The 9,735-nt window shown below is 37.2% G+C and overlaps 1 pseudogene; it reads right to left on the reverse strand.

The window, feature by feature from the left end:
• Positions 1-8,555: 8,555 nt before the first annotated feature.
• On the reverse strand, positions 8,556-8,654 carry LOC132315214 (small nucleolar RNA R71; annotated as a pseudogene).
• Positions 8,655-9,735: the final 1,081 nt, after the last annotated feature.

The following is a 9,735-nucleotide window of genomic DNA, read 5'->3' on the forward strand; positions in this document are numbered from 1 at the left end:
TCAAGAATACTTCGATCGATCGAAAGTTCATCGATCTAGACTCTTCAAGATGGATCCAAGCTCTTTTGTCCTTATCCAAACATCCCACAAAGTTCGATCGATCCAACAATTCTCAGATCGATCGAAAAGATTCCATCTTATCCTGTTGTACCACTCTACCTACCACTTTTGTCTCTTTCCCCAAAATATTTCAGATCTGTCCTTATCCAAAAAGGCGCCGCAATGGGAGGATCGATCCAGCCAAAGTTTGATAAATCTCAGCCATGTTCGATTGATCTTAACACAGTTCGATCGATCGAACTTCCTCAAGTCCGAAAAAATATATATTTCCAGCTCATTAAAAGTTGTCTCATGGTGATATTATTGGACAAGCCCTTGTGTACGAGCCTAGACCATTGGGTATGACATTTGAGCTACCTATATAAGGATTATGAGCTACTTTTACGCATATGCTTTTAGGAGTTGATAGATACAATTTTTAAGTATTCTTAGAGAGGGAGAAAAGAAAAGAGGAGGCTAGAGACACATTCTTGAGAGGTTTTCCATCTCCTTCAAGAAGAAAAGCATTTCTACCATGGAGATAGCCCTTGAGGGTTAGAGGACACCATTCATGAGTGGCTAGACATCCTCTTGGGGATAGAGTTAGCCCTAAGCATGCTTTCTTTACCTTGATTTATGTAATTTTGAGGGGATTTGTGTTGTAATACATGTTTTGACATATTGATTTACATAGATCTTGTTTATTTAATGATTTGTGTGGTTTAATTCGTCCAATTGATCATTTCATTCTATCCATATGTCTATGTATGATAGAATAGATGTTCATGTGTTTATCTCTATCTCTTGTGTTGTTGATGCATGTCTATGTGTGTTAATGCTATAGATCTAGATATTGTCAAGACATAGTGCTTAATAGAATGCTTTTGTGGTTTATTTGATGGTTCATACTCATTTCTTGATGGATTGTGCCTCTCCTTTATTTTAATTAGTTTAATTTCCATGTCATTAGCTTAGATATAGTGTAGTTACCTTAGTTATTAAATAGGAGGACAATCAATGCTTATTATTTGATGTTCCATACTTATGCATGCAAGTAATATATTTCTCTAATTATGTGATGTGTTTGGATTGTGAGCTTAAAGAAAGGATTACTGGCTTAGTTTGATATATTATGCTATTCATTGTGTTGTTTAGACAATATACACTTAATTGGTCATCCATGCTTGTTAAAACAACCACACACACTCACTATTGTTATAACATATGTTTTCCCCCTCATTAATTATGAATTGAGTGTATAGAAAAGTGATGCTTAGTGGTGATCTCTAAGTCCCAAGACCTCTCTCTCTTGTTTTCTCTATCATTTAATTACTTGTTTTATATTGAGTTTGCTTAATCTTAATTGTCGTTTAATCAACCAAACAATCTACCTTTGATCACTCGACCTACTAACCCTAAGCATTGTTTCCATTACTAGTGCACCCACAATCCCTTGGGACGATCCCTACTCACCCTAGCTATAATTTTAGTTAGTGGTAGTAGTGGCATTTATAAATGTAAAACTTGGCCACACTATTTTGCACAAATTTGGTTACACCATGATAGTCAATACCAAGTTTTTGGCGCCGTTGGCAGGGATTGAATTGGCAACGCCGTATTTTGGAAACAATTAGGGATTAGTACTCTTTTGATCGTGTTTTTACTTTATTTTTATTTTTTGTTACTTATTGTATTTGTTCTTATTTGGCTAGGTGAATTGAGCAAGGAGGTTAAGCAAAGGAGAATTTAAAGCAAGGAGCTAAGCTAAGCACAAAAAGGACTAAAAATCTAAAAAATGCAAAGCAAAACAAGGCTTGGAAATTGAAAATGAATTGAAGTTGCTTAAGGACCCTTTGTGAGATCTTTCTAACTCAATCTCTAGTTAAATTGTCGGCCCGCGTGGAGGCTTGTTTTTCATTTCTTAAATAAATCGTAAGCCCGTGTGGAGGCAATTTACTTTTCTTTGCATGTAGTTCAAGTATGGGAGTATGGGATCATTGTATATGGAGATTTGTTGATTGATTTGTTGCGGGGGCGAAGTGCTTAATTAGATGATTTCATTGTTGTGTTTCTATAATTGTGTGCGGTCTTAACCAACCCATCATCATAATCAATGGAAAATCTAGAGGGTCATCTTGGTTATTTAGACCCAAACTTCATGGAGCATCCTCCTTACAACCAATTTCCTCCTAGAGTTTAAGCTCCAATTCCTCCAATGATCCTTCGTGATCATTATAATCTTCATGAATATCATGCACCAACTTGTATCATGCTTCCTAATTTTGAGGCCAATCAATATGAGATTAAGCCCGAGACCATTAAAATGTGTCCACTGCTTAGATGGTGAGGAGCCATATAAACATCTTGATGAATTTTTTGAAATACGCTCCACCGTGAGGTATATAAATGTCCCGAAGGAAGTTCTTAGGTTACTTCTCTTCCCTTTTACTCTTAAAAATAAGGCTAAGCATTCGTTCAACAACTTAGGGGCAAATTTAATAACTTCTTGGTTACAAATGCAAAATGAATTTTTAAAAAAATTTTACCCCGTGAGTTTGACCAATGTTATGTGAACTTCTATTCATAAATTTTCTCAAAGAGAAGGATAACTTTTACATGAGGCTTGGGAAAGATTGAATGACTTGCTAAGAAAGTGTCCACATCATGGCATTCCAAAATGGCAAGTTGTCCAATATTTCTATGAAAGCCTATCCGACACTCACAAGGACATAGTTGATACCTCATGTGGAGGATCATATTTTGGGAAGCATGAAGATGATGTTTGGCACCTTTTTGAGAAAATGAGTAAAAATTCATTGTATAAATGTCACACATCTCGGTTGAGTCATGATTCTAATAACAAAAAGAAAAATTTGAAAGTATGTCAAATTGGAAGTCCAATGGAGATTGTTGCCGAGGTCAAAACTCTAACTCAAAAACTTGATCAATTTTTATTGAGTCAAAAACCGGCAAAACAATGATCTCCTCTTCTACATCATCTTCATCATTCTTGTGAGCCATGCATGACTTGTTCAAGTATATTGCATACTACTTCTAATTGTCCCCATGGACATGTGCTCGATGAACATTATGAACAAGTCAATGCCACATTTGCTCACCCTCTTTCGAATGCTTATGTTCCAGTGTGGAGTGAGCATTCAAATCCTTTTCAAGCTAAAAATTTTCAAAATCGATATGTTCCTCCTCACCAAAGAAATAGAGGCTCAAAAGGATTCATCTCATCTTCTTCTTTTCATCAAGGAATGAACCATTTCTCTCATCCTCAAGCTTATAATTCTCAAAGTAGCTCTAATCACCCTCATGCACTATCTAGCAACCCTACATTTGAAGATAAAGTCTTAGTAGCTTTAGGTAGTTTAGAAATGAACACCAATTTGTTGCATTCTCATTCTCAATCGATATCAAAGCTTGAGTCTCAAATTGGGATGATAGCTAATGCATTGAATGCGAGAGAAATTGGTAAATTGCCTAACCAACCCGAAAGGAACCCAAAAGCTCAACATTTTATGGAAGCAAACTCCACATCGGGGTATCTTTCCCAAGAGCAAGTGCAAGCAATTATTACTTTGAGAAGTGGTAAATAAGTTGACAATAGGGTTGACCAACCAAGTGAAGATAGTGAATCGGTGCAACCAAAAGTTAACACCCGTCCCGTTTCCAATCCTATTCCTACTTCCTTAGATGAGTATGGCCCTAGAGGGAATTCTCAACCTTTTTCATCATCCCCTCAAGTTGCAAGGTCTTATGAGCCAAAAGCTCCATTTCCTTATGCTTTGAAAGAAACTTCACCTTTTGGGAGGCAAGAGGGAATATCCATGACATGATGGAAGTCTTCAAACAAGTTAATATAAATCTTCCTCTCTTGGATGCAATTAGGCAAATTCCGCCTTATTCAAAAATTTTGAAAGATCTTTACACACAAAAGAGGAAGAGCAGGGTACAAGGCCCTAAAAAAGTGTTCCTAGCGGAGCAAGTGAGCTCCATCATCCAATATAACACTCCACCTAAGTTCAAAGATCCCGGTGCTCTAACCATCTCATGTGTAATTGGAACCCATGAAGTTCGTAAAGCTCTTCTTGACTTAGGGGCAAGTGTTAATTTAATTCCTTACTCCGTATATGTCCAACTAGGTTTGAATGAATTGAAGCCAACCTCGGTGGTGCTTCAATTGGCTGATAGATACGTTAAAACACCTAGGGGCATGATTGAGGACATACTCATAAAGGTTGACAAGTTTTACTTCCCGGTTGATTTCGTAGTTCTTGATACCAAACCAGTTGCAAATCCCACCAAACACATCCCCATCATCTTAGGAAGGCCATTTCTAGCTACCGCAAATGCTACTATTAATTGTAGATCCGGTGTCATGGACCTTTCTTTTAGTAATATGATGGTTAAGCTTAATGTTTTCAATGCAAGTCGACATCCCATAGATAAAGACGAGTGTTGTCTCATAGATGTCTTGGATGAGGTTGTTGAGGAATCTATTCCCACTATCGTCATGAAACAACCAACTGAGGAAATTCTTTCATCTCTTCTTTCTGAGGACCCCCTTGCATTTTGTCTTCTTGAAATGTATGGTAATTGTGGGTTTGACAGTAAAGGGTCAATGAATGAAGTTAATAATCTAATGGAATCCGTTGCAAGTTTGGATTTTCCACCTTGGAAAGATCCAAAAGAACCTCTTCCTCTACTCTCTAGCACTCCACCGGTTCCATATCTAGTCTCTCCACCCACTCTTGAGCTTAAAACTCTCCCTCTCGATCTTAAGTATACCTTCATAGGCCCGAAAGAGACTCTTCCGGTCATCATCTCTTCAAATCTTAAAAAAGATCAAGAGAATTTTCTTTTGAATGTGCTTAAGGAAAATAAGGAAGCTATCGGGTGGAGTGTGGCGGATCTAAAAAGAATTGACCCTACCATTTGTATGCATCGCATTCTTATGGAAGAAGATGCAAAACCTTTTAAAGATGCCCAAAGGAGATTAAATCCAAACATGAAGGAAGTGGTTAAGAAAGAAGTAGTTAAGCTCTTAGATGCCGGTATCATTTATCCAATCTCTGATAACAAATGGGTGAGTCAAACTCAAGTAGTTCCCAAGAAATCGGGGATTACGGTGGTTGAAAATACAAAAGGTGAGGCAATTTCTAAGCGTACCACCAATTCATAGCGAGTATGCATTGATTACCGAAAATTGAATGTCGCCACTTGGAAAGATCACTTCCCTTTGCCATTTATTGATAAAATCCTAGAGAGATTGGCCGGGCAACAATACTATTGCTTTCTTGATGCTATTCGGGTTAAAATTAAGTAACCCTTGACCCCTTAAACTTAGAGAAAACAACATTTACTTGTCCTTTCGGCATATTTGCTTATAGACGGATGCCATTTAGTTTGTACAATGCCCCTTGATGAGCATTGAAAAGTGCGCATTTAAACCCCTTAAGCTTAGATATTCTAGGACCCTTATCTATCTTACTTTCCCGTTTTAGACTAATTTCGTGTTATTACCCTTTTTAGGTGCTTATCCCCAAAATAAGCTAACTCAGCTAAATAAGAGCATAATTGAAGCAATCTTGAGATGAATCAAAGAAATGAGCAAAGTAGAAGTAGATTAAAGCAAAGTATACAATTCAGCAAGTTCGATCAATCACAAGTACACTTCGATCGATCGAAAGTTCATCGATCTAGACATTTCAAGATGGATCCAAGCTCTTTTGTCCTTATCCAAAGATCCCACAAAGTTCGATCGATCCAACAATTCTCAGATCGATTGAAAAGACTTCATCTTATCCTGTTGTACCACCCTACCTACCACTTTTGTCTCTTTCCCATAAATATCTCCAAAATATCTTAGATTTGTCTTTATCCAAAAAGGCGCTGCCATAGAGGATCGATCCAACTTAAGTTTGATAGATCTCAGCCATGTTCGATCGATCTCAGAGAATGTTCGATCGATCGAACTTCCCTAAGTGTGAGAAAATTCAATTTCCAGCTCATTAAAAGTTGTCTCATATCCAATCATTGGGAGGAATATTAGTGTACAAGACCAGGTCATTGGGAGGTGACATTTGACCTACCTATATAAGGAATATGAGCCACTTTTACAGAAGACTTTTGACACAATTTCCATATCATATTCTTAGTGAGGAAGAAAAGAAGAAAGGAGGTTAGAGACACAAGCTTGGAGTTCTTCCATCAACCAAGAAGAGGAGCAATTTCTACCATGGAGTTAGCCTTTGAGGGTTGGAAGACACCATCCATGAGTGGCTAGACATCCTCTTGGGGCTAGAGTTAGCCCTAAGCATACTTTCTACATCTTGATTTATGTATTTTTGAGGGGATTTGTATTGTGATATATGTTTTGACATTTTTATATACATAGATCTTGTTCATTCAATGATTTGTATGGTTTAATGCTTCCAATTGATCATTTCGTTCTATCCATATGTCTATGTATGCTAGAATAGATGTTCATGTGTTTGTCTCTAGATTTTGTGTTATTGATGCATGTCTATGTGTATTGAAACTATAGATCTAGAGATTGTCAAGACATAGTACTTAATAGAATGCTCTTCTAGATTATTTGATGGTTCATACCTATTTCTTGATGGATTATGCCTCTCCCTTAGTTTAATTAGTTTAATTTCATATCATTAGCTTAATTGTAGTGTAGTTGTAGTTTAGATGTTAAATGGGAAGACAATCCATGCTTGTTGTTTGATGTTCCATACTTATGAAAACAAGTAGCATATGTCTCTAATCTTGTAATGTGTTTGGATTGTGAGCTTAAAAAAAGGATTAATGGCTTAGTTTGATATATTGTGCTATCCATTATATTGTTTAGACAATATATACTTAATTAGTCATCCATGCTTGTTGAAACAACCACACACACACACTATTGTTGCAATACATGTTTTCCCCTCATTAATCATTCATTAAGGGTGTAGAAAAGCTATGCTTAGTGCTAATCTCTAAACCCCAAGATCTCTATCTCTTATTTTCTCTCTATTGCATTTAATTGTTTACTTTAGTTTAAATTACATCTTAGTATAATTTAATCACCAACTAATCTTTTGATCACGCGACCTACTAACCCTAATCTCGATTTCACAACCTAATACGACCCACCAATCCCTTGGGATGATCCCTACTCATCCTAGCTATATTTTTAGTTAGAGGTAGTAGTGGCATTTATAAATTTAAAACTTGGCCACACTCATCTTAGTCCACTTTGCAAGCTTCGGTGCCTAACAACGGCACCACCAAGTTTTTGGCGCTGTTGCCGGGGATTGATTGAAGGTAACGTCATATTTGTGGAATCAATTAGGAATTAGTACTCTTTTGATCGTGTCATTACTTTATTTTAATTTTCATTTTGGTTACTTATTGTGTTGGTTCTTGTTTGACTAGGTGCATTGAGCTAGAAGGTGAGCAAAGGAGCACTTTAAGCAAGGAGCTAAGCAAAAGCAAAGAAAAAGCTAAAATCTAAAAAAAATTTGCAAGGCTAAATTGAAGTGCGAAAGGACCCTTTATGAGCTCTTTCTTAACTCAATCTCTAATTAAATCGTCGGCTCACGTGGAGGCTTGTATTTCAATTCTTAAATAAATCGTGATCCCACGTGGAGGCAATTTTATTATTCTTTGCATATTGTTGATAGCATGGGAATATGGGATCATTGTATGTGGAAGAAGTTTGTTAATTGTTGAATTGTTGCGAATGTGAAGTGATTGTTGATTGTTTGTTACTTGTTTGTGTTTTGCTTGTGCATGCATAGTCGAAGGTCATTAAATCCTACTCTTGTCCCTCTTAATTTGAATTTAGAATCCATTGTTCGTACACCTAGGGGAAGGGGTAATTTTAATCATTCTACTTTTACAATGGAAGTACATAATGAGGACTATGTGGAGGACCTTGGTCACATAGACCAACAAGGTATCCTCCACCCCAATGTGCATCATGATAACATGCAAGTACCATTAGGCATGCCGTGGCCATTCATTCACCCACCACAACAACAAGGCTAAGTTCCATTGGAAATGTCTAGGCTAATGTTTGCTCCACAACCTCCCATAGTTCAAGGCAATCAAGGTGCCCATGTTGCACCTCCAATTGTTAACCCTCCCCTTGCTTTAAGAGATCACTATGTACCTAATGAATATAATGCACCCACATGCATTTAATTGCCACCATTTAGAGCACACCACTATGAAATCAAACCACAAACCATTCAAATGATTCCTAACTATCATGGACTTTTAAGTGAAGAACCTTATAAGCATTTGGATGAGTTTCTTGAAGTATGTTCCACCGTGAAATACACGGACATGCCGGAAGAGGTCTTAAGGCTTAAACTTTTTCCATTCACCCTTAAAGATAAGGCAAAATATTGGTTTAACAATCTTAGGCCTTTTTCAATAACTTCTTGGGTAGAAATGCAACAAGAGTTCTTGAAGAAGTACTATCCGGTTTCTAAGACCAATGCCATGAGAACCTCAATTCGAGAGTTTTCACACGGAGATGGGGAAACGTTCCATGAGGCATGGGAAAGATTCAATGAATTGTTTAGGAAGTGTCCACATCATGACATGCCTAAATGGCAATTAGTTCAATATTTCTTTGAGAGTTTATCCGATAATTACAAAGGCATGGTTGATGCTTCCATGGGTGGCTCTTACATTGATAGGCATGAGGATGACGTATAGCGTCTTTATGAGAGCATGAGTGAAAATTCTTTGCATCGAACTTTATCTTCTAAGAATGGTTTGAATTCAAGTTGAAGGAAGAGTGTTGGCTTACATCAAGTTGACCATTCCAATGAAATAGCCGCCGAGATGAAATCCTTATCTCAAAAGTTTGATCAATTCTTGATCAACCAAAACTATGCAAATCAAGTATCTTCCATCCCTAACCATTCCCATCATGCATCCAATGAACCATGTATGACTTATTTAAGTGTTTTACATTCTACTTCCAATTGTCCCACATGTGCAAAGTGAGCATCATGAACAAGTCAATGCAGCTTTTGTTAATTAAAGGAACAATCCTTATGGCAATCACTATAATCCTAGTTGGAGGAATCACCCGAATTTCTCTTAGAGAAACCAAGGGGAAGGCTCAAACCCTTACCAAGGTAGTTTTCAAGGAAAGTACATTCCACCTGCAATGCAAGGCCAAGGATCACAAGGATATAGACCATATCAATCACAAGGAAATCAATTTTTTAATTCTCATTATCCTAATCAACCATCATATTCTCAAGGAAATTCTAGGAGTCCCACTTTTGAAGAGAAAGTTTTGACAGCTCTAGGCACTCTAGAGGCGAACACTCAATTGTTTCATTCTCATTCTCAATCCATTGCTAAGCTAGAAACCCAAGTAGGGCAAATAGGTAGTACTTTAAATGCTAGAGAGAAAGGAAAAATGCCTTTGAATGCCCCACCAAAGCAACAATGTGTTATGGAGACTCATTCCTCATCGAAAAGTCCTATAATAGAGCATGTCAATGTGGTGACAACCTTGAGAAGTGGGAGAATCATTGACAACCAAGTAGGTGTGTCCAATGAAGAGAGTGAACCGTTGCAACCCAAAAGTTAAGACCCGTCCCATTTCACATTTTATTCATCCTTCATTGCATATGCATGATCATTCAAATGAGAAAATGTTAAAAA

This window comes from Cornus florida, unplaced genomic scaffold (genome assembly GCF_030987335.1).
Source record: "Cornus florida cultivar Cherokee Brave unplaced genomic scaffold, ASM3098733v1 CherokeeBrave_3.0.0_Hap2_Chr06, whole genome shotgun sequence".
Classification (NCBI taxonomy): Eukaryota; Viridiplantae; Streptophyta; class Magnoliopsida; order Cornales; family Cornaceae; genus Cornus; species Cornus florida.